Source organism: Pelodiscus sinensis, chromosome 1 (assembly GCF_052426305.1).
Source record: "Pelodiscus sinensis isolate ZL-2025 chromosome 1, ASM5242630v1, whole genome shotgun sequence".
Lineage (NCBI taxonomy): Eukaryota > Metazoa > Chordata > Testudines > Trionychidae > Pelodiscus > Pelodiscus sinensis.
The window spans coordinates 48,556,983-48,582,500 of record NC_143052.1 but is presented as its reverse complement, the minus strand read 5'-3'; the positions used below and the strand labels follow the sequence as shown (position 1 = coordinate 48,582,500).

The window sequence follows — 25,518 nt, the reverse complement described above, 5'->3', positions numbered from 1 at the left end:
CAAAATAATTACTCCCTAGTGCTTTCTGGACCTCTAAGTCAAGGTAGCACATCCACAGTATCCTAACTTGGACTAATTTCAAGGCTTCCCCATAGTGGGGACACACTATTTCGATTTTGTTATTTCAGGTGTTGTTATTTCAAATTTAGTTATTTCTAAGTAATTTCCTAGTGTAGACATGCCCACCGTGAACTCAGCCCCATGCTGGAGCAGGCAGTATGACAGCATCACTAGGGTTTTAGAGTTTTATTTACCACTTCACAGAACCATTACTTTTTAATAAGTTTTCTATGATTTAGTCTCATTAGAATAAGATGCTGTTAATGCACAGAATTTCCAATAACTTTAAAAAATGTTGTTATTCAGGAAATTTGTGTCATGACAATACTGTTTCCATGATTGACTTTTACTGTTGTTTTCCATTGAAGAGTCCAGAACGTATTAGGCACTGTGGTTACAGGCCACATTTCTGAGGTTGCTCTTGATTTAAGGGTATACTTCTGCATTCATATGGTTATTCAGGTATTATGTGGTTACCAGTCATTGCCACTGGACTCATAATGATGATACTGAGAGACTTACGAGTCTGCTCAATGATTCCTTCTGCCAGGGTTTTTATGTTAGAGGGAAGTTCTGCCTATCAACTGGTAAAGAAATTGACTGGACATGCAGCCCAAAGCAACTACGTCTTGTGACTTTCTTTGACTGTGTTCAACCATGGGAATGCTGAGCGGCGACTTATCACAACATCTGTCCTGTAAAAGTTGGTAAGGACTCCAAAACAGGAGTATTTAGTAATTGTAAGGAGCTGGTGAGAGTAATTTCTCCAGTTCTAGAGATGTAGATGTTCATCAAGATTGCTCACCTTGGCAGAGAGAGAGAGAGAGAGAGAAAGAGAAGGAGAAAGAGAAAGGGGGGACGAGAGTTCAGCTCCAAAGTACAGGGAGCTCCACAGTTCAAAGAACTCCACAGTTCTCCTCTGAGTGTCTACCCTCCCAATCATTGGTAACATAAAAGGATGAAGCTAGAAGGTGCACATTTTTAACAGTGATTTACCATTACAACAACTTATTAAGGGTTATGATAGATTTTCCATTGCTGGAAATTTTAAAATAAAGATAAGATTTTTTTTTAAGATACACTCTGGCTCAAACAGGAATTAGTTCAGGGAAGTTCTTTGACCTGGGTTGCACAGCACGTCAAACTAGGTGATCACAGTGGTTCCTTCTGGCATTATACCCTATGAATTAGGATGACTATTTCCTTGATAAGAGACCCTATCCCATGACTTTATGTCATGATCCGTGATATTTCAGGGCTTGAAGGGATCAAAAGGCCACCCATGTTTACAGGTGGCTTTGTCTCAAAGGGCCAAATTCAGAAGAGGTATATAAGGTGACTTCTTATGTAAGGTAGTCTTGCTTAAATGTAGCTGGATTGCCTTAGACATACTTACAAGGGTAAGTTAAATGATGAACAGATAAAACAATATGTATGTTAAAATAAGCAGTGTGCCACCTTTATCTTGCACATTAATACAACCCTTTTAATTGTTTTTCTTCAGCCTATGGCAGTGGTACCTCAATATAGACTCTTACATTTGCTGGATTCAGTGAATTACATTTAGTAGTGATGTGTAAGTGAAGAGGACAAAAGAAAAATTACATATTGGTAAGTGGGAATATATGAACAAGCATAAGATAGCCCAGAGGGAGCCTAGTGTGACATACACATTGTGAAGGCTGGAAAAGGTATAAATTATACTGACATAGTCTCCTAGACTTATTTAGACTCATCTCTGAATTTGCCCTGTGGACTTCAAGTAACATAAAATACATACATGAGTTAGTTATAGTGTATATTTCTCTTTTCAGAATGTATTTCAATAAACATTGAGGATCCAGTCCATCCCAGAGTATCCACAACGTTCCAGACCAGCATACGTGCCAGATATTTGTATCTCAGTAGACTGCTCTATTCAGGAACAATTTGAATCCATTAAAGAATCAGAAACCAAACCAAATCACACCTCAGTGTAAAAAATAGTATTGGCTGAGGGGCTATTCTGCTTGAGGTCCGTAAGAAAATGAGTGCTAGTTGTAATCCAGAGATGAGCAAAGATTGGGGATGTCTTGCCCAGGAAGATGACTGAACCTGCCCATACTGAGAAAAATGTTCAGAAGAGTTACACCTGTAGATATTAGCTAAAGTAGACTGAAACTAGAGAGGTTTCTCTCACCTCACTAACCTATCTGATAGTTCTACCACCCAGGAATAAAGAGTGTTTTTCCAAGGTGGAGAGGGGAGATGTCCTACTCCTTTTTAACATAGCAGTTTTCTTTCAGTTAAAACCCCATCAACACATTAATTGACCTGTGAAACCCATAACACGGTGTGGGGGGAACTAGTGGAAACAAAAGAAGATTGACAGGGTTTATTTCCTTCCTCATCATGATTGCCATCACTAACTACTAGAGATATGAAAACTATTTGGGTAGCTCAGATTTAAAGGTCTGTGCTATATGGTAAAATCTCCACAAACAAGAAGAGAACAAGACTGGAAACATATTTTAGAGCAGTTTAGTATACAAGTAGCTCATCAGATAATTCTGCTCATTATTTCTAGGTATTTGTTTTCATGTTCCTTTGAATGTTTCATTTAAGAGAGTGTACTTGTGTTGATGCCTGTAGGGAGGAGCATATGAATATGCAAATAATAATAACGTATGTGATGAGATGTTGCTGTTTGAATATCAATAAGCTAGATATTTTAATATACCTTGTCATAGTGTAAAACCAGCTGATCACATTTCACTGAGTAGTTCTCTAAAAGCAGTTTTGTGATTTACTGAGGGTCAAATTTACACATACACAGTAGCATGTATTAAAGCTGTGCAAAACCTTTTCCACATAACAGATAGCTGGCACAATTTTACTAGAAAAGCTGACACTTACAAATAATAAATAAAACAAACAGAAACCTGCATTAAAATGGGAGAACAACAAGCCTGTATGTGCAGAGGCAAGGGGCACGAAGGGTGCTAATGCATTCCCTCCCACGGTCCCACAAGTAAGTGGGAGGGAGTCTGATGTCAGCCTCTCCTCTACACCAGCTATAGAGGGCGTGTCCAGTCCCTTGATGGTGCCCCTGGGGTGTGCTGCTGGGCCATGTGAGAGTGGCGCAACACATGGGCCGCCTTCTCACTACGTGCAGCTGAGACAAAGGGAGCCACAGGCTGCAGAGCATGGCTGCCGCCACTGGACCAGAGCTCTAGGCATAGGGGCTACCTCACTTTACCCTTTGGTAAGAGCCCTACTGCAAGCTGGGATGGAGGCCAGACAGAGAGTGGGGTTGGACCTGGGTCTGCCAAACTAGGTGGGGAGGCCACTGCCTTCCACCTCTTTGGAAAGCCTTATATTCCAGCTGTGCTGGTTTTTATTCAAAACAGATTTAAATATTGCCATCAGGAGAAAAGAGCAGAAGGAAAGAAAACGAAAGGCCATGGCCAAGTCTTGCATGAAGATAGATGCTTTTGTAAAGGCTACGTAGGCTGTTGCTGAGACCGATAGGAATACAGATGAAACTCAAGAATCGGCTATAGTCTATCAGCAATCAGAGCATGTAGAATCAGGATTTGAAGTCAGTGAATGTCATGCAGATGAAGAAAGCCATCTACTAGAGATGGAAAGAGTGATGAAGTCAGAAGGGTGGTAGTCTTTCTGTTGATGATATTGGTACTATTTTGAATGCCACAAAGATGAAAGAAGAGATCATCCAAGTTGTTGTTTCACTCTCACCTACTAAAAAATATCACCTGCTTACTAAGCACTACATTCCGCTGGGGGACCACCTTGATAGACTGGTCAGGACAAGGTGGTCAGCAAGACATACTGCATAGCAATACTTCTACCAAACACACCTGTTTATTATTACAGCCTTGGAATTAATTGCTCATGGAAATAATTGAGACCAATGCAGAGAAGCCTACCAGAATGTAGAATGGAACCCAAAAAGCAAGCGAGAGGCCAATAGTTAGCCTCAATGTCTTTTGTTTGACTTTATCACCACATTCATTTTCATTTACAATGTTCTGTCTCATTTTAGAAAGCAAAAGAATAGATATTATCAGCACCTACAAGGAGATTTCTGAGGTTAAAAAAATCATGGTATCATATCAGAAAATATAGATGAGGAATTTGATAGACTCTTTCAACATGCAGTATGGATAGCCCATGCTGTCAATGCAGAGTCTTCTATGCTTTGAATTGTTGGTAGACTGGCAAAATGCCACAGCAACTACTCCAGAGGAACACTACAAAATAAATGTGGCAGTTCCGTTCTTGGCTCATAACACTGTAGAGCTTAAAGGGAAGTTCTCTGATTTAGCTGTTAAGTCTTCTTACCTTTCAAGTTTAATACCATTTGTGTTTTGTAGAAATAACTTGCAAACCACTGATGAAGGTATAGAGGCTTTCAGAAATGACCTTCCAGACCAGATTCATCAGGAAATCATTCAGTGGAAAAGTCAAATATAGCAGCAAATCAAAAAGTGAATGGCCACATACAGCTGCAAAAGCCATCAAGGAATGTGATGATGTCATATTTCCTAACATATTTACACTCTTGAAGATATCCTGTACTATTATTGTCTCAAGTTGTGAATGTGGAAGAGTTGTTCAGAGATCGCACAATTACACATGAGCCTGCAAAAGTGATTGTCAGGTCTTGCACTCATGCATATCCACTATGCAGCCAATATGGACTTAGATGAAGTGGTGAAGTTCCCTAGAAGAATGGTGCTTCAAACTCTCCTTAAAGATGGAAACTAACTATGAACATGTCTTAGACACTGCTGTGAACTTATTGTTATGAAGAAAAGTTTACTGTTGCCTAAAATCTATTTCACTACTACTAGCCTATTGACAGTCTTAACTGAAAAATTCTGAAGATGAAAATTGGAATATTTTGGATTATTGTTTTTCACTTAAGATATTACAGCAAGATCCCAGAAGGTAATTTCTATAAAACCTTTATTACGCTATGTTATAACAAAATCATTTTACCAAGCACTGTTTCCACTCATATTTTTCATTAACCTCCCTTATGCACACTCATTGCATGACTATTTTGAACTCCTTTATATTTAAAAAAAATTGTGGTGTACATTTACAAAAAAAGCACATACACACATCAGAAATTCCTACGCATGGGCCTGGACAATGGGACAGCTACAGGGCATGGAATAAATTCTGCTTGTCTTGACATGGAGACACTGACTGAATTTTGCTCAAGAGATATTAGCAGCATTCAGATTCCTAAGGGGTAGAGTGGGGAGAGGGAAGGGCATTCAGTGGGAAAGGAGGGTCTTTTAGCACATATGGAAAAACACACATAGAAATGATGAAAAAAAGTACCCTAGCAGCAAAAGCAGCATGTACAGTACCCCTTTAACAAAATCTGGATGCAGGGACTTTTCTTGGGTATAGTCTATACTATCAATCTAACTTATGCAACTTCAATTACCTGAATAATGTAGCTGAAGTCAACATACTTAGATCTACTTACCCCAATATCTTCAACACAGTAATTTGAAAGCTGTTGCTCTTCTGTCAGCTCCAACTGCACCTCTCATTCTGGTGGAGTACAGGAGATGACAGAATGTAAGGAAGATGGGGCGGGAGTGGAGGAATTGGAGCCTGAAAAGGCAAATTGAGTGGTAACAACCTCTACCAAATATGGGATAGAGAAACAAAGGAGGAACGAAAGAGCAGAGATAAAAGCTAGGGCAGATGCTGCTCAGTCATGGTAAAAGTTGCAGCACTAGCAAAGGTCAGTGCCTCAAGCAGCAGTGTCAATAACTACAAGTATAATAGCAGTAATGGAGCTGCAATAAGCAGCACCTTCTTCAGGTCTTCTGGCCTAATCAAAGCAAGTAGCAGAGGCAGCTACTAAAGAGCCAAGAGATCTTTTACATGTAACTAAGATACTCTACTCTACAAGGCACTCAATCTACACTCCATGAGCTGTTCCCTACACCTACCACTATCTAATGTACTTTAAAGACTAACAAGATGGTTTAATAGGTGATGAGCTTTCATGGGCTAGACCCACTTTCTCAGATCATATTCTGAAAGAGAATTGGCATGACCATATATAGCAAAGGAATACAATGAAAAAAGTGAACGCGTTATTAAACTGACAAATCAGATTTAGTACAGAAGGTGGGGTGAAGGAGAGGGAGGGAGGGAATAGCTATTCATGAGTCAATGAATGGCTAATCAGGGGTGATAAGTGGGGAAGCTATCTTTGTAATGGTTAAGGTAATTAGCATCTTTGTTAAGGCCCATTCGTAAAGTGTCAAATTTAAGCATGAAAGAAACTTCTGAAGTTTCCCTCTGTAATCTGGTGGCTCCGGGGGACAGACCCATAGTCTCCTAGGGTATGTCTACACTACCACCCTAGTTTGAACTAGGGGGGTAATGTAGGCAACCGGAGTTGCAAATGAAGCCCGGGATTTGAATTTCCCGGGCTTCATTTGCATAAAGCCGGGCGCCGCCATTTTTAAATGTCCTCTAGTGCGGACTCCGTGCCGCGCAGCTACACGCGGCACGGACTAGGTTGTTCGGACTAGGCTTCCTAGTCCGAACTATCAGTACTCCTCGTTTCATACCACATACCTTTTCTTTCCTCTTGTCATTGCAGCAAAATCTACTCTCAGCTTTGATTTGCCCTATCTTTACCCTCTCCTACCAGACAGCTAGTGGTCCATTCCTTTTCATAAATTCATAGATTCCAAGGCCAAAGGGGACCACTGTGATCATCTAGTCCAGGAGTTCTCAAACTGTGGGTCAGAACTCCAAAGTGGATCATGACCCGTTTAATGGGGTTGCCAGGGCTGGTGTTCAGTTTGCTGGGGACTGTGAACCAAGTCCAAATCCTAGGGGCTAGGCCAAAGCCTAAGCCTGAGCCCTGGGCAATGGAGCTCAGGCATTGGCTTCAGCCCCAGTTGGGAGTGGTGTGGCTGAGGCTTCTGCCCTCCCTCCTGGGGTCATGAAGTAATTTCAATTGGCAGAAGGAGGTCTCAGTGCAATGAACTTTGAGAATCCCTGAGGTAGTCTGCCTTCTATACAGCACCGGCCATAGAATGTGAAGACAAGAATTCCTAGAGCATATATTTTAGAAAAACATCCATTGTCCATGATGGGAGAACCCACCTTGGTAAACTGTTACAATGACTGATTACCCATACTGTTCAGACTCAAAGAAAAGTATAAATTCTTAATTTGTCTACCTTCCACTTTCAGCCCTTGGATCATGTTATACTTTTCTCTGCTAGATTGAAAAATATTTATTCCTTGTATATATGCTCAGTGAGTTGTAATCATGTCATCCTTTAACTTCTCTCTGTTTAACTAAACAGACCGAGCTCTCTGAGTCTATCACAATAAGTTATGCTTTGTAATTCTTTAATCATTCTTGGGGCTCTTCTCTAAATCCGCTATACTTCTGACCTTTAGAGTTGATTCTTGCAACTTATTCTATATAGGAATACACACAGGCTGCATCTAGACTGGCAAGTTTTTCCGGAAAAGTAGCTGCTTTTGCGGAAAAACTTACCAGCTGTCTACACTGGCCGCTTGAATTTCTGCAAGAACACTGACTTCCTACTGTCTGAAATCAGTGCTTCTTGCGGAAATGCTATGCTGCTCCCGTTCAAGCAAAAACCTTCTTGCACAAATGCTTTTGCACAAGAGAGCCAGTGTAGACAACACGGTATTGTTTTGTGCAAAAAAGCCCCGATGGTGAAAATGGCAATCGGGGCTTTCTTGCGCAAAACCGTGTCTAGATTGACACGGACACTTTTTCGCAAAAAGTGCTTTTGCGGAAAAGCGTCCGTGCCAATTTAGATGCTCTTTTCTGCAAATGCTTTTAACGGAAAACTTTTCTGTTAAAAGCATTTGCGGAAAATCATGCCAGTCTAGACGTAGCCACAGAGAAAATGCTCCAACTACTACAAGCTTCAGCTATTCATCTGTTCAGCATCAGAGGCTGTCATGAACACAACAGCCCAAAACACTGAACACAGAGTCCAATTTGTGGTTTTCAAGGTCCTCCATAGAATTGGCTATACCCACCTGCAAACATCCTCTACTATGATGATCTTCCTGAACAGCTATGTTTCACTGAAACAAAGTGTGCACAAAAAAAGGTGTGGGAGACAGAACTTCCATAGAAGCTGGGGCTAGGCTAGAACTCACTCCTTCAAAAAACAGCTCTGCTGTCCCTCAGTATTGTCTTCACAAACATTCACAAAGGCAAACATTCTCAAGTACAGAGAGCATACACACAAACACCCACACAGACTCAAATAAACCCACAACAAATATCAAGCTATTTCTCCTATAGGCTGGAAAGAAAAAAGAGGAAGAGAAAAATGTATTGTTATATCAGTTTTTTAATACTTGGGTGAGATTAAATCCACAATGATGGTGTCATTTATATGTGGGTAGTTTAGATAGCTGCATCTGGGATCCTAGGGTATGTCTACACTACCACCCTAGTTCGAACTAGGGTGGTTAATGTAGGCAACCGAAGTTGCAAATGAAGCCCAGGTTTTGAATTTCCCGGGCTTCATTTGCATCTTGCTGGGCGCCGCCATTTTTAAATGTCCGCTAGTTCGGACTCCGCGCCCGTGGCTACACGCGGCACGGACTAGGTAGTTCGGATTAGGCTTCCTATTCCGAACTACCGTTACACCTCGTTCCACGTAATGAAGCCCGGGAAATTCAAATCCCAGGCTTCATTTGCAACTTTGGTTGCCTACATTAACCACCCTAGTTCGAACTAGGATGGTAGTGTAGACATACCCATACTTAGTTGCATAGCAGGTGGCCAAGAATGGCATCGTGATGCAGATCTTTTCCCAGGGTACAGCCAGACAGTTCTTCACTTACACTCTCTCTATGTGCCTTATTATGACCAAATCCTCTTTACCTCAGCCCCCTTGCAGATCAATGCAGAACTAGAACTATATTTGGTGTCCCTTTTCCATTCTATGTAGGAATGCCATGTATAGATGAGTTGAAACTTTCCAAAGTTTCAATTTGAGGAATTTCCTTTGGCTTCTTGCTTTATGGGTTGAGAATAGGTTTCCTCATTAAAGAAGTCAGGTCCCGCTCTCTCTCTCATTGTCTCTTTCTCACCCCACAAACACACACACACTCCCCCTTTGTCCTGCAAATGAGTAGATCTCAGGGTTTTACTGCAGGTGTCACTGAAGAATTCCTTGCGTTTATCTTCCTCCTGCTGAAACCCGGACAGCAGGAATAGCACTTCTATTGACTTACTTGAACTGACTTGTCTTGCCATGTGAAATGAAATTTTCCTGTGTAGCTGTTTGCTAGTCTATGTCATACATGTATGTTCTCACATTAGCCATATAGAATACTCTGATCCAAATTCTGCCATTGGTTGCACACACTAAAGCTCATGAAAATTCAATGGGGTGCACAGGTATATCTCAAAGGTGGGCATTAAGATCTGAATTGTTGTATGCTCATCCACAAGCTTATACTATAATAATCTATTGATAAAATCATCTTATGTGCCAAAAGCATGCCAACACTTATTGTAGCATGTTGTGATTGCACAGTGCTTTTAGCAAAGAGGGGTAGGTGTTTTAAGATGACATTTTCTTTATCATTCTGCCCAAATTGTGGATAATGTTTTAATAAATGGTATTTTTAAAAGAAATATATTATTTGATAAAATTATTACTCAAACTGAATTTCATCAAATTGTCACAGTTGTTATGTGCTTAAAAAGCTTCTGCTCCTCTATTATTAAGTGATAAAGGATTATAATTTGATAAAAATGAACACTAAAATGACTGATTTTTAAAAAGTAAGTTGCAATAAAATTCAGCATAAAAACTGAAGGCAAAATGTAAAAAAGGATTTTCTTTATTATTTTAAATCTACACATTTTTAAATATTTCAGTGAAGAAATGTGTGGTGTACATCACTTCCCTACATATTCAGCACTCTGTTACTCACATACTAGATGAGTCCTTAGTCCGTGCTTATATCTACCACATATATCTTTATAATAATACAGCATTTACTCTGTAATGCTAAATGAGAGTAAGATGGAGGCTATGCTGTTGGGAATGAGGACTTAGAACTTTACAAACCTAGCAGAAATCATGATTGCCCACCCCCTAATCAAGAGCACATGCTCAGTGTTTTTCAGAGTGCTAAATAGCTTTGAAACCACAGAGAGCTCAACTCCTGGCCTGAAGACCATTTTGCACTAGTGGCCAGAAACATCCCTTTGCACTTCTGATTAGCACATACTTTGCACCTAGTTTTTTAGGACACAGACATGGCCACAGTGAGTGATCAAACCTTTTCTTTTTAAAAATAAACTTACATTCAAGGCAGCAATTAAAGTGAGAAAAACATGATAAAGAATTTAAATAATTATTTTTCTATCAATCATCATTTGGAGATAGCTGGCAGATTCTCAGACCAGACCAGACCTCTACTTTTCAGTCTTCAGAATTGGATGATAGTCACTCAAAAGTTCTGAAAGAGTTTCTGAATAGAGCACAAAAAATGCTGAAATGTTGAAATTCAAATGAAATATTTCAGTTTTATTGTAGCAAAATATTTTGTTTGACCCAAAATATTTTTTTCTGCTTGTTGATTAGCTAAAATATTTGAAACATTTCATTTGCAGTTTGACCTGAAACAATTTTCCTCTCAATGTTTTCAGATTTGCTAGTACAGTAAATACATTCATTAAGACTACAGCGAAAGCCAGAGTTATAAAAAGTTTAGATAAACATGACAATCAGGTACAGCTTTTTAAAAGTAAAAAATCTGATCCAGTATTGCAAGTCCTTTGTTTCAGGCTTGTTTGTAATTGGACTAGATTGAAACCACAGAAAACCATTGTCTGTCTTGACACATGCGGAGGAAGCAACCGTTTGAGTGTGTACACTGCAGTGACTCCTAGCTCGCCTAGCTCAGGTGACTGTGACCATTCTCCAAAATAATACCAGTGCTAAACAGTGCCATTTGACTAGAGGGACAGAGTGATTTGGATTAGAAATTCAGTAGAAACTCAAGTGGAAGTACCCCCACTATATTACTACTCCCAGCTCCCCAGTTTCAACCCCCTTCCCCTGATAATACAACTAGCTTGGACTTAAAACATCATTTCACTCAAACTGGAGGTTTGTGTGTATGGCTGGAAGTTGGATTAGGGACAAAATTTGAGTTATAACTCAAGCTAACAATGCACTAAAGAAAAGCTCTAGGTATGCTTTGCCTGCAAGTGACCAACTGCAGAGAGCTACAGTAATGTGTTCTCTCACTCTAGGACTGACCTAGAGCCACGTGAAAACTGCAATTGATTCATTACACTGTAGTCCTGCCATTCTGCAGAGAAAAACAAGAGGATACTCACATATCTTTCTGGTGCTTATGGCGTTGCATTGTCTCCCCATTCAGTCCCAGAGTCAAGGTCTCTGTCCTAGTCTTGTATGGTCTCCATAGATTAGAGTCTGCTAGTGTAGACTCAGCATCCATACCACACGACCAATATGAACATTTTAAGGAACAAAGAAATTGTGCGTGTCCACTGTGAAGCTCTCTGGAGCTGGGTAAAAACATTTCTGCTGGCAAGCACCTCACTGTGGAATTGTCAGCTGTAGAACATGAGGGTGTGTCTTGCATTCTCCATAGCACAATCCAAGAATGCCTCTTCCCTTGCAGTAAACTGATCAGCAAGTCAATTCCCTCTCTGCACCACAATGGGAAAAAACCGCCATCAGAAGAGGAACAAAGGCAATGGTTAATGAATGATTTCTTGCCGTTCTGTTGTTCAAAACCATATATTTTCCATGCAACTGGAGTTGCTGAAATTAAAAGTCTCATTTAAAACAAGAGAGAGAGAGATTGCAATCTCTTGACTGCATTGGGCCTGATTCATCAATGTGCCAGTGCAGTTTTATGCAGGTGTGGTCCAGTTTAAATCAATGGAATCCTCTTGACATAAAACTGGAGAAGCACAGCACTGAATCTGGCTCTTGCTTTTTAAGGAGAGGTGAATATCTGCTGAAAATGAAGTTACCAACTGACTGTAGAAATGAAAGAGAGAAAAGGTGTTCCCTAGAGTAATGGCTCTCAGTCTTTCCAGACTACTGTATACCATCGGACTCTGATTTGCCTTGTTTACCCCAAAATTTCACATCTCTGAAAAACTATTTGCTTACAAAATGAGACATAAAGATACAAATGCATCACAGCACACTATTACTGAAAAAATGCTTACCTTTTCATTTTTGACATATAATTATAAAATAGATCAACTGGAATATAAACATTCTACTTTATTTCAGTGTATATAAAGCTGTATAAACAAGTCATTTTCTGTATGAAATTTCAGTTCATACTGAGTTCACTAGTGGTTTTTAATGTAACCTTTTGTAAAACTAGGTAAATATCAAGATGAGTTGATGTACCTCCTGAAAACCCTCTGCATATCCACTGCAACACTGTTAACCATCTCCCTTTTTTTCTTTCAGGACATCCCTAACAAGAGAGTGAAAGAAAAGCCTGGAAAATGGGATGATTTGTTTGTTTTTTGGTAAAGGGAATAATTTTGATTATAATTTCAGGCAGTGAAGACATGACTGTGATGACAATGGAATGTTTCATAATATATAACACACCAGAGATGGTGATCAGTAATTTGATGTACCTATTTACAGGTCTTCTGATGGGGAGGGGAGGCAAAGAGGGCAGTTGCCCCGAGGGCCCAGCGATACCGTGGCAGCAGCAGAGGCTGGATCCCAGGACCCTTTAAATTGCCACTGGAGTACTGTGCTGCATACTTCAGATGGCTCTGAAGTATTGCAGGCTGCCCTAGCCCCGCCCCTTTCATGATCACAGAGCCAGTCCTCCTCCCACCTTGCCTAGGGGCCTTGCCTATATAATGCCATCAGTGCCCTTGCCTATATAACGCCATCAGTGGTTGATCCCAAGAATACAAGACATGTGCTATGCTTTTAGAGTGGATTTCGATCTTTTTTTTTTGTCTCTCTGTATTTTCCAACCCTTGATGTTATATTTATTCACTCTTCATCTCAGTCATGACTGAAACTGAAGATTATGGTTTCTACTGGACTCTTTTAGGCTTATCTAGTATTCCTTGATGTTGTACTTTCTTTCCAATGTCACTAAATTGATTTTGAGTAAATATTTGGTTTATTTTTTAATAAATGTGTTTACCAGATTGGATTTTTATATAAGGGGGTTATTTTTTGTGTGTGTGTGTTTTATTTTTGCATGTTAATATAAATATTGGGTTGGGTTATATTGTAGAGTGTATTTATTACTTCTTTATATCAAGGCTCTCTAAACTTCTCTAGTAATATACTCTGTCATAGTTTCATATAAAACCATCTCCTAGAAGGGATTGACATTAGTTAAGGGAGAGAGTAGCAGCAGCTCTTTAGACATATAACTACCTTGGCATTTTGATGTAATTCAGTTTAAATTTCAAACATTTCTATTTAACATAATCAAGTGGTATGAAATCTTCTTTTAAAATGGCAAGTATACAGTACTAGCTCAATTGGCACTTAGCAACGGTCTTTTTACAATATGCACAATAGCTTCCAGCAGGGAGTTTTTTAAGGACCATCCTTTGAGAGCGCAAACTCACACATGTACAATCAGTAGACATCAAGGTTCTATCTCCATCTCCCCTTGAGATGTTATTTAGCTAATGCACAAATGTTACAGCTAAGCGGTTAGCCTGAAAAATAGAACAGGCAGTTGTATGCAGGTACACATTTTTTTTTATTCCAGGATAATATCTTCATATCATAATTCAACATGAAATAAGACCTAGAAAGGTTTGGCATGCAATTTTTACTGAATAGGTGGCTTTCTCATTTAAAAAAACCTGCTCTAAAGTCAAGTGCTCCTTCTTGACTGCTGTTTTACATAGTGCAAAGCACAGCTAAGTGGATACGCACCTACAGTCTTTGCTGGATAATCGCTGCTATGAGAATTGCGGGAAGGATAGAGCTTTGTCACAAGCTGCCATCACAGGCAAATGCATTTTACATCCAGTGTGAAGAAAAGATTTGGTCCTGCCGTGAGCTTTTCTCCAGAGATTCAAATCCTAAAAAAACCCAGCCCCTTATCTCAACTGCAAACCTCCTATTCTTATTGATGATCTTCCAAATGTTGTTCTGAACCATACAATAAATTCAAATTTCATTAAGCCCAGGAGCTGTGGATGCTCTGAGCACGATGCTGAAACTATGGCATAATGTTCTGAACCAGGTCACCACATTACAATTCCTATTCCTATTCCTTTTAAATCGCTCTAGGAGGGGACTCCCCTACTGGAATCTGCCATGATGTTCCTAAACATGTTGCAGTAAATTAAGAGGCCTTTGCAAATGGAAAAGGTTCCTATTCTTACACTGACATTATTTAATTGTCTTTGGGCTAAAGGCCTAACCAAGTATCTTTCTGCATTTTGTTAGTATGGAAACTTGCAGTAGTGACAAGTCAAGCATTATGGAGTGACTGCAAGAACCCGAGAGGCTGTCACTACTTGATGATAAATGCAATTTTGTAAAAAATTAACAATAAGTAAGAAACCTCTCAAATGAATTCTTTACATCAGAAAGCTCTCTTAGCCACCCTTTACACAGTCAATGTTTTTTCTCTGTAACTCATTCAGTATAGACTAAAATAAAATAGACTAAATAAGACCATCCTGTGGGTATTAGACATGAGGAGCACATGTGAAGGCAAATTTTTCAGCATTTGGGACACTGAAGTCACAATTTATGGGATTCTTCAGAAATAGATTCTTACATAGGCCTAATCATGCACATTTTGATGACAATGAGGGTATTCTGACTGCTGACTTTTTAGGAACAGAGTCACATTCTATTAAAATCGCTGTCAAAAGTCTATCAAAACTTCTTCACGCTCTGAGTCTGTATGTAAGGTTAGCTATGTTTGGCAGATGTGTCGGAGTGGTTTATTTGGTGCAGGGGACAGCAAGTAATGGGTTGTTGGTTGCTTGCTAAGGTATCTTATCTCACAGGCCAATGGCTGATGAGAGTCTAGGTTTTTTTAAAATTTTGGACCATTTCTAATCATAGGTGCTGGAACTGTAGGTGTGTTTCCTTTATATCCAAGGTTTACTATTTGATCAATGGCTCTTTGCCTCCCCACTCTAAAAATTATTCTAGCACCCCTATTTCTATTATGCAAACATGATTAAGGTAACTGATTTCAGAAACAAGCTTCCACAATAACTCATTAAGGTCCCATTCAAAGCACTCTTTCCTTACCCACAAGGAATGTAATTCAGCTCCACAAGGCAAAAAGCAAAACTGTCACCCTGCATTGCAAAGAAGAGCTTCAGTTTCTTAATCTTGCTAACTGACATTTCTTATAATCATTCCAGTTGTCTGTATTTAGCAGGTAAGATAAAACTGGTGAAGTCTGTTTGAGAATTCATTTGTGCTAATGTGAAGTATTTGATTTTCACCATTAAACCCTGAGGATATTTGAAACATTCTTTGTTGATTGGTTGGCTTCAAAATACAAAGGTCAATAGAGCCTATAAGAACTAGTGACAGGAAGCAAATTATATTTTTTAACAAAATCATTTTAACAACAAGGACCTGTTTACAAAATGTTGAAAACCAACTCTGAACTAATTCTTGACCACTCTATGTCTAGAAGGGGCCTAACTAATTTTAAACCATTAAAAAGGCATCTGGGCAGACAAAGCTGCCTGCCAAGTTTTAGGTGGAAGGGATCCAAAGTGGCTCAGACATTAAATGTTAAGTCTCAGTTCTTGCAGTCGAAATGCCAAATTACAACATCAGGACCCTGATGCTATAATTTTTAAGAGGGCTAAGTGGTGTAATGCTGAATATAATTATCTCACTTATGAGCATCACTCACAAGAAGAAGAGCTTTAAGTAAGTTATGAGGGCCATTTCTTCAGAAATGTATGCCAATCATACCATTAAACAGGGATGCGCTGTGAAGTTATATATCCCATCATTTTTGGGGATGCCTGCCCAGTGCAGTATTAACATATGCTGGATCTCTGCTGGCTATGGACTTAGGAGCCACTTGGTATGTAGGCATGTATGTATATTTTATGTATGGGTGTATGCATGTATGCTTTATGTATGTTTTATATATGTTTTATTTCATTAAATCTATTAGGGCAATGGAGACTAAATAAAACTGATCCTCCCACCATGTGATCTCCTTTTTCTTCTTCTTCTTGTAGTTTTTGTTATATACCTGGCCCATTATCAAGGGCTCAAAAAACATCTCTCTGATGTTGATGTACTAGCAGCTTAAACAGCAGTTTCTCTGCCAATTTAAACTTTTACTTTTTAATAAAAAAATTAAACCAAGGAAATAAAACATTCCTGGCTCTTGCATTTTAGGGGAAAGTAAAAGTTTGAATTGGCACAGCAATTGCAAAAGCTCCTCTTTAAAATCCAATTGAACCAAAACTAGAAATTCTGTTTAAATCTCCATAGTTGCCCAAGAACATAAAACACAACAAAAGCCAAACAAATATATTCTACAACTGGGATTTGGCGGGACTAAGCGCCTCTTTTTTTATTTATGTACTTATTTTTATTTTAAACAAAATCACTCAGGCCTAACTCATAAGTAAAATTCCCTTTTTGAGTTCAACCGCAAATCTCTATAAAAATATACAGTAAAATAAAGCACATATAGAACGTATTCTTTCTATACCTGTGCCATCACAGGAAGATTATTTCCAGCCTTAGCAAACTATCATTTTGGGGGGCTTAAGTGTATTTTATATAGAGAAACTTGGAGAATAAAACTCCAGGTCCTTGCTCAAATTTCAGCTATTTGAGGATGAGGTAGAGGTACAGAAGATTGGCTACTGCTCCCACGAAGATACATGATGAGATATCTGCCTTGACTTTGTTCTCCTTTTCTTTTCTTTTTTGGTGATGGGGCCTATGGAAAATTTTAAAGAGTGACAGATTAAGGTGCAGGAAAGTTGTCAGCATTCTGCAACTCTTGTTATTGCTCTTTTTAATTTTACCCAACTGTTTTCTCACAAGGCTCCACATTTGAGACCGGCCATTAACAGTAGCATTATTTGCATTTGGAATAGATGATGATTGCTATCACATATGTCAGCCATGTCCTTTCTGCACTTCCATAAGAAGACTTGGACTAGTTGTAAAAACACTGGAACTAGTGTCAGGAGATGTGAGCTCTATTCCTGGATCAACCACTTCTTCTTGTAGTTTTTGTTATATACCTGGCCCATTATCAAGGGCTCAAAAAACATCTCTCTGATGTTGATGTACTAGCAGCAAGGTCCTTACTAAGCTTGTAAACACCTTCAGGATAAAGATGTATGAGTAAGATATGTTGTATCCACAAAAAATGAGCTGCAGATATCTGCATCCATATCTGCAGATGCAGACACACATGGATATAAAGTGGATATCCACAAATTTGCAGGGTTCTAAATATAACATTTGTATCTGCATCCATATTTGCAGAAATGAGCGGCCGCTGTGGATGCAAATACCCACGGATATAAAGCGGATATCCTAAGGTTTTCAGGGCTCTAGTTATGAGGCCTAACCGGCACAGGTTTGTCAAGAACAAACAAGCCACATTTCCTTTTTTAAGAGAAATTTCCTTTTCACTGGCCTAATGGATAGTGTGGAAGCAGTAGACGTGACATATCTTGATTTTAGCACAGCTTTTGAGACAGTTCCAGATGACAGATTCAGAAGCAAACTAGAGAAATGTGATCCAGATGAAATTACTATGAGGTAGGTTCACAAATGGTTGAAGTTTGGTACTCAAAGAGTATCAATTAGTTACTGTCAGCCTGGGGTGGTATGTCTAGTGGAATCCAGAAGAATCCTGGGTCTGACATTCAATATTTTCATTAATGACTTGCATAATGGAGTGGAGAGTGCGCTTAAAAATTTGCAGATGACAACAAGCTGAACGGGGTTGCAGGCACTTTGGAGGACAGGATTATAATTCAAAATAACCCTGGTGAATTGAAGGACTGATCTCAATTCAGCAAGATGAAGTTCAATAAAGTGAAGTGGAAAGTATGACACGTAGGAAGGAAAAATAAAATGCACAATACAAAATGGGGAATAACCGGGTAGGCAGTGGTATCGCTGAAAAGGACCTGGTGATTATATGGATTGGACCTCCCTGGTGTGGCACCCTTGGGACCTGAGCTGCCCTGGACCAGGGAGTTTGCTGGACCAGGAAAGGTCAGTGCTCCCCTGCTGCTCTGCTGCCAGGTTCCTCTCCCTGGGGCTCCCTGCCCTGCCACTGGATCTGCTAAAGCTGTCCCATCACAGTTCCCCACTTTACTGCCTGCGCTCTGCCCCAGGGTCTCCCAGGGTTCCCAGTGCGGACTGCTTGGATGCTGCAAGCCCTGTTGCTGCAGGGTATTTTCTAAGGTTCCCAGCTGGGGTCACCCGGCCACCATTGGCCCTGGTGCCCCCAGGGGTTCCCCAGCTGGAGACATCTGGCCATTCCACCCCACTGCTAGGGATGTCCCGCTGCTGTTGGGGATTCCGGCCATCTGCCTCTGCCAGCCCTACTTCAGCAGGGGGTTCCCTGATGGAGGTTGCCCAGTCCTCCCAGCCTCACTGCCACAAGGGGTTTCCCAGGGTTGCCTACTAGGATGCCCAGCCACAGGCAACCCACCTGCATCTGGTGGTTCCCCAGTTCCTCCAGGACTCCCTCACCACCATGGCTCTGCTAATGCAAGGGGCTCCCCAGCATGGGTTGGAGCTTCCTGGCTGTCAGCTAGCTCTGCTGATGCCAGGGATTCCCTGGCCAGGGCTGTGCCTCCCAGGCCACCGCCTGGCCCTGTTAATACTGGGGTTCCCCAGATGCTGCCTGACTCAGCTGGAGATCCCCAGCCCCTGCATTTCTCCAGGGCTTTTTGGTCCAGCAACATCCCTGGCCCTGTCAGAACACAACGTTGCTGGACCAGAGTGTCCTGGATTTGGGAGCTTCAACCTCTAGTGAATGAGTCGACAATGTGATGCAGCTGCCAAAAAGACTCATCATCCTTGGGGATATTAACAAGAGTGCCATATGCAATATACAAGAGGTAGCTGTTCTGCTGTGATTGGTACCAGTGCAACCACATCTGGGGTACTCTGTTCCCTTCAGAGTGTCACACTTTTGGAAAGATGAGGACATACTGGAGAGAATACAAAGGAGAGAAACTTAAAAGATATATATATATATATATATAAGCAGAGCTATGAGAAAAAGTTAAGAAAAAGTGAGTGTGTTTAGTTTTTAGCTAACAGGGGGACCTGAGCACTGATTTTAAATATGTCATAGAAAAGAGCTGTGTTCAATTGTCCTCCATTTCCATTGAAGGTAGAACAAGAAAAAATGGACTTAATCTTGAGCAAGGGAGATTTAGGTTAGCTATTAGGAAAAGCTTTCTGCATACAAGGATAATTAAGCACTGGAATAAACTTACATTGCAGTTTGTAAGGGAGGTTTTTAAGAAGGGAGGTTAGACACACATCTGTCAGGGATGGTCAGATTCTAGGTTTACTTGGGCCTGCGTTAGTGCAGGAGGCTGACTTTTCTATAATTCTGTGGCTACATCTATATTGCAAGGTTTTTGTGCAAAAACAGCTGTAAATGGAATGGGTTGGCATATTTGCCTAAATATTTTTGTCAGCTGAACCCAAGTGGTTTAAATTCCACATTTATGCCATAAGGGTACATCTACACAGAAACATTATTTCAAAATAACTAGCGTTATTTCAAAATAACTTAGTCCACGTCTACACAGCAGGCAGTTATTTTGAATTAATGTCGAAATACTGTCAAGCGGAAGGATTTCTTATTCTGATTCCTGTAACTCTCATTGTACGAGGAGTAAGGGAAGTCAGAGGAAGAGTGCTATTTTGAGGAAAATAGTGGGAGAAAAAAAAGCTATTTTGAAATAAGCTATGCAATTGACGTAGCTCAATTTGAGTTGCTTATTTTGAGTTAAGCCCTGCTGTGTAGATGCACTCATAATTAAATAACAACTGGTTACTAATAAAGACCTTAAAGACCTTCTTTACTTTCTACAGAAAATAGGAAAATATAAACATCCCCATGCTAGAGTGGACAAGTTAATTTTCCTAATCAGAGTTGGGGCTACAACCCCCAAAATCTGAGGGCTCTCCAAAGCATCTACCTCTCTTGGCATTTCTAGCTCTTCTCTAAAAATTGTTGTTTAACAACCTAGATATCATTTCTCGGGAGTGGCTCCCTTATCTTTGTATCATTCATTAAGGAGTACCTTGGCTGTTTGCTTCTGCTGTGCTTCATACAAGTACACTCAACTGTGCCAGCCCTTTTCTTGGTGCAAGTTGCTTCCTCCTCCATGCCAGCTCAGAGTTACTAGCCATCACGCTGGCAGTGGGGTAAGGAGGGTGGGATGGTGATCCAAAGCTCTCCCCAGTCAGCCCCCTCCCACCTGCACAGAAAGAATCATACAACATTAGAACTGGAAGGGACCTCGAGAGGTCATTGAGTCCAGTCCCCTGCCCTCACAGAAGGACCCAGCACCGTCTAGACCAGGGGTGTCCAAACTTTTTTCAAAGAGGGCCAGATTTGATGAAGTGAACATGCGTGAGGGCCGACCATTTTGCTTGACATTCTTTGAACCATTAAAATTAAACGCAAATTAACTATTTTATGCAAAGTTTATTGCAAACTGCATACTTTTCATTTCGTCACATGGATGACAAATCTAAACAGGTGTTAAATCACTCTGCCTTTCATATCTGAAGGCCAGATGAAAAAAAAATCCAGGAAGCTGAAATATATGTCAGGAACATTGTAAAGTACATTACATATTATTGGTAATAAAGGTTGTCTGTCAACTTTTAAGTTCAAAAAATATGAACAGGAACATAACACCAAGTATACATGTTGTGTCCAAATATATTTATAACTGATTTAGACCAACTGACATTAACTGAGATTTTACAATGTATTCATCTCAATACATATGGATTCGTTGGGGGTCATAAAAGATAGATATTGCCAAATTACCTGGGGGGCCATTTTAAACCGGAACACGGGCCGCAATTGGCCTGCGGGCCGGACTTTGGACATGCCTGGTCTAGACCATCCCTGATAGATGTCTATCTAACCTGCTCTTAAATGGAAGTAGCAAAGCAGCTGCTTTCCTTCATGGTTTGTAACTCACAATGCAGGTTGCCCACATGTGCCTTACATCAGTGGTTCCCAATTTTTTTTTATACCAGAGAGCAGAAAACCCATTCACAAACTTTTGACAGACTGAGAACATTTTATCTGCATATTTGAATATTTGTTATGCAAATATGAAAATAAAGTGATAGCCCCAGCCCCCAGAGCCCCCAGTGCCAGTCCTAACCACTAGAGTCCCTTACCTCTCGCTATCCACTGACCCCAGAGTTCCCTGCACCCAACCCCCCCATGCCAGCCCCCCCATCCCAAATGTCTCAGTGCCAGCTCCCACCCCTTAGAGCCCTGATCACCACACCCACTGTGCCAGCATCCTGTTTTCAGAGCCCCACTATACCCAACTCCCCCAGAACCCTCCCCAGTGCCAGCTGCCAGTCCTCAATATTAGCCTCGTCCCCAGAGTCCCCCAGTGCCAGCTCTCCACCCCAGGTACCCCAGTGCCCCCCCAGAGTCAGCCCCCACCTCATAGATCCCCATCACTAACCCTACCCCTGGGGCCCCCCACTGCCTGCCCCACCCCCTCACCTAGCCCTGCGCTGCCTCCCAGCCACCAGCTGAGTGCTGCTGCCCAGGTCATGGCTGCTCTAAGGCTGCTGTGTTGGGTTCCACATGGCCCTCCCACTGTGCAGCAAAGTGCTCTTCCGTGTCCGGGAAGAGACCCCATCCCTGCCTGCTGCTGGTTGGCTGAGAGGTGGGGCAGGACATGCCTCTCCCAACAACTGCAGCAGAAGCAGTGTATCCCAAGAGCTGCTGCGGCCCGGCTGCCAGAGGTCCACGGCCCAGCAGCGGGCCGCAGACCGGCAGTTGGGAACTGCTGCCTTATATCCTTTTACTCCCTTCTGCAGCCATATAGGCCAAGTCACAATTGAGCTGGGAGTGCAGACCTGCTGTTCCAGAATGAGAGGTTTTCATATTCTGTAGCATAAGGGTTCAAGCAGAAAATGTACACAAAACAATTTTTAAAAAAATCACTGATTTGTGCTCAGTATGTGATCTGCACATTTACTTACAGTATCTATAGAGCAGAGATGGCATTAAAACCAAAATGAGCTAACAGAAAGAAACCTGTGTTTCACAGCTGTTATTATAACTGATACTAAATCTTTTAGACACTATGAGAACTGTGACCTCAAGTGAAAAAAACCTTCCCCACAGGAAGACGTTCCATCTCAGAGAGCATCAAGAGGTGTCTGAAAATGTTTGCTCATTTGCAGTGTCAGATGGTTTGGAGCGGCCCTGGATTCATTATTAAAACACAAGAGCACACAAACTCAACCCAACAATCTTCAAGCCAGGAATTTGTTCCTTTATAGTGGCTTAATCCATCACAAAGTACCGTGCCAGGCACAGTGAGGAAAAGGTTCATCGCAGTTCTCCAAAAACTGTACATGTGAGCGTAAAACAGCCACATCCTACTAAAAGACCAACATCAGAGAAAACCAGCCTTGTGCTGTACTGCCTTTGCCACATCATCCTCACTACCCAAAATGCTTCCACATGACTGCTCCCTTTTGTGCCAATGCCATTCTAAGGAGCCAGAAACCACTTGAAGTAAAGAAGAAGCCTGGAAAGGCTTTCATTGATTCCAAGGCCAGGAGGGGCTCTCCTGATCATTTAGTGTGACCACCCATGCAACACAGACCACAGAATTTCACTCTGTACTAAGAGAGATGAATTATAATGTAAGAATAACAATAACTGCCATATTTTTCGGCAGTGCCACACAAAATATTAATTACTCTTTAGATGCTTCAGCCCTTCACAGCCTTCTCAGCCCTGGTCTACTCCAGGGAGTTATTTCAAAATAATCCCCCTTATTTCAAAATGACAAGCAGAGCGTCCACGTTACTAAGCCTGCTATTCCAAAATAACAGGCTTGTTATTTTGAAATCTGTACTCCTGTTTGTCACAAGGAATAACGCTTATATAACGCTTATTTTGAAATTGTTATTTTGAAATAGCGCTAGTGTGGATGTTCAGCTGCTGCTATTTCAAAATAATTGGCTTCCAGAGACCTCCCACAGCTACTGTTGTGGCCGCTTTGACCACACCTTTGACAATTCCAGTGCTCCCCTTCTCCTGCAGACTCTAAAGCTGCAAGCAGAAGAGAAAGGGCTTGTGGCAGCAGGTGAGTCCTGGTAGCCCCGTGCCACACAGTACCCTTCATTACAGGAGCCATGTCTGACCCCAGTGCTCCACTGTACCCCCATCAGCTGCCAGCACATCTGCTGCACCCTCTGATGTCCCTGGCCAAGGGCAAAAGAGGGCACCAGCTTGGACTAGTGCAGAGATCCTGGATCTCATCAAGGTCTGGGGACAGGAACCCAACATCCAGGATCTCTGCACCAAGAGGTGCAATGCAGACCTGTAAGGTCGGATTAGCCTCTATGAAGGCTGGGTTGTGGAAGAGGAGCAGGCCAGCCAGTACACCACCAGGTCCCTATATATGTGGTAATGTGACCTCCCAGGCAGCCGAAGCCTCCTGAGGTACCCGAGGCAGACACCAGTCCTAGCTCCATCTCTCAGCCTCTCCTCTCTCTCCTCACTCCCAGTTTCTTTCCCTAGTCCCTCCCCTATTGTATATGCCCCAAATAAAAAATGACAGTTGGATTTTCAAACAAAAGAGGGTTCTTTATTTGATCTGCAGGGAAGGGAGGAAGGTGCAAAGGGAGTAAAGGGAAAGGGAAGGCTGGGGAAGGAAAGACACACATGACACTTGTGGGGAGGCCCGGGGGAGAGTATCACAGGTAGCCTGGGCTGAAATGCTCTCTCAAGGCCTCCTGGATGAGCATAACCCTCTGATGTGCTCTCCGAATGGCAGCAGTGTCCATCTGCTCATAAGCCCTGGCCAGTCACTCAGCCCCTGCCCCCCACACTGTCAGGAAAGTCTCCCTCTTGCTATCACTTATGTTGTGGAGCACACAGCAAGCCATCACCACATATATTTCAATCATTGAGGTCCAGGAGGATGAGGAGATTCTCAACCTCCCCTTTATGCAGCCAAAGGCACACTCGAATACCAAGTGGCAGCTGCTGAGATTGGCATTGAAATGCTCCTTGGTGAGGTCCAGGCAGCCTGTGTAGGGCTTCATCAGCCAGGGGAGCAAGGGGTAGGCTGTGTCACCCAGAATGCACATGGGTACATCCATGTCCCTGATCCTGATAGCACGATTGGGAAAAAAAAAAGTGCTGGCGTGTTCAGGCTTGAGTCCCAGAATATATGGGCATTGTGCACCTTCCCTGACCACGCAATGTAAATATCCATGTATTGGCCCTTGTGGTCAACCATTGAAAGGTATCCCTTCCTGCTGATGTAGTCTGAGGCACGGTGGTCAGGGGCTAGAATGGGAATATGGGTGCCGTCTGGCCTCCCTGCAGTTGGGGAAGCCTATGGCGACAAAGCCAGCGATGATGGGGTCGACTTTCCCCCGGGGATGATCCTCTGTAGGAGGATGGAGTCAATGGCCTTCACAACCTATAGAATTATAGAATCATAGAATCCTAGGGTTGGAAGAGATCTCAAGAGGTCATCGAGTCCTACCCCCTGCTCAAAGCAGGACCAACCCCAAGTAAATCATCCCATCCAGGACTTTGTCAAGCCAGGATTTAAAAATGTCGAGGGTTCGAGATTCTACCACCTGCCTAGATAACTCTTTCCAGTACTTCACCACCCTCCTAGTGAAATAGTAAAACCTGCATGAGCTTGGCCAGACCATGGATTTCCTCACCATTGGGAGTGATTTTAAGTGAGTTTGATTGGACAGTGTAATCAGGACTCCATTTTGGAAGAAGCCGACTCTTGTATTACTGCCTCCATTTTGAACTTTAAGAGTTTGAGGTAAAGAAGTACTGGTTTGAACTAGCTTTTCCCACCAAAAGTACAGGTTGGCCGTGTTTACCTCAGAAGTTGGGCACAGCTGGTGCTGTCAATCACTCCGCTTTCCCACCATGAACTAAATATAAGGACTGCCCCCTAAGCATGTCCCTATCTTTCTCTTGTTCACATCCTCTGGGAGCCCATGAAGAAGCAAACACATCAACCCTGTAGTGAAGGCTCAGGACCAGCCAAGCTGCTTCATTCCACCCTGAGCGTGTCAACCGAGAGTGTCAACAGTGCATTTCTGTTCAAGATCACCAGAGTGCAGTCTCTCACAAATCCAT

General features: G+C 41.7%; 1 long non-coding RNA gene across 1 annotated transcript in view; it reads right to left on the bottom strand.

Moving 5' to 3' along the window:
• LOC102445808 (uncharacterized) overlaps nucleotides 1–11,779 on the bottom strand; it is a 25,729-nt gene extending 13,950 nt beyond the window's left edge. Inside the window, exon 1 of the long non-coding RNA XR_012903959.2 lies at nucleotides 11,474–11,779. This is a non-coding gene — a long non-coding RNA (uncharacterized LOC102445808). The remainder of the gene's footprint in view (nucleotides 1–11,473) is intronic.
• Nucleotides 11,780–25,518: the final 13,739 nt, after the last annotated feature.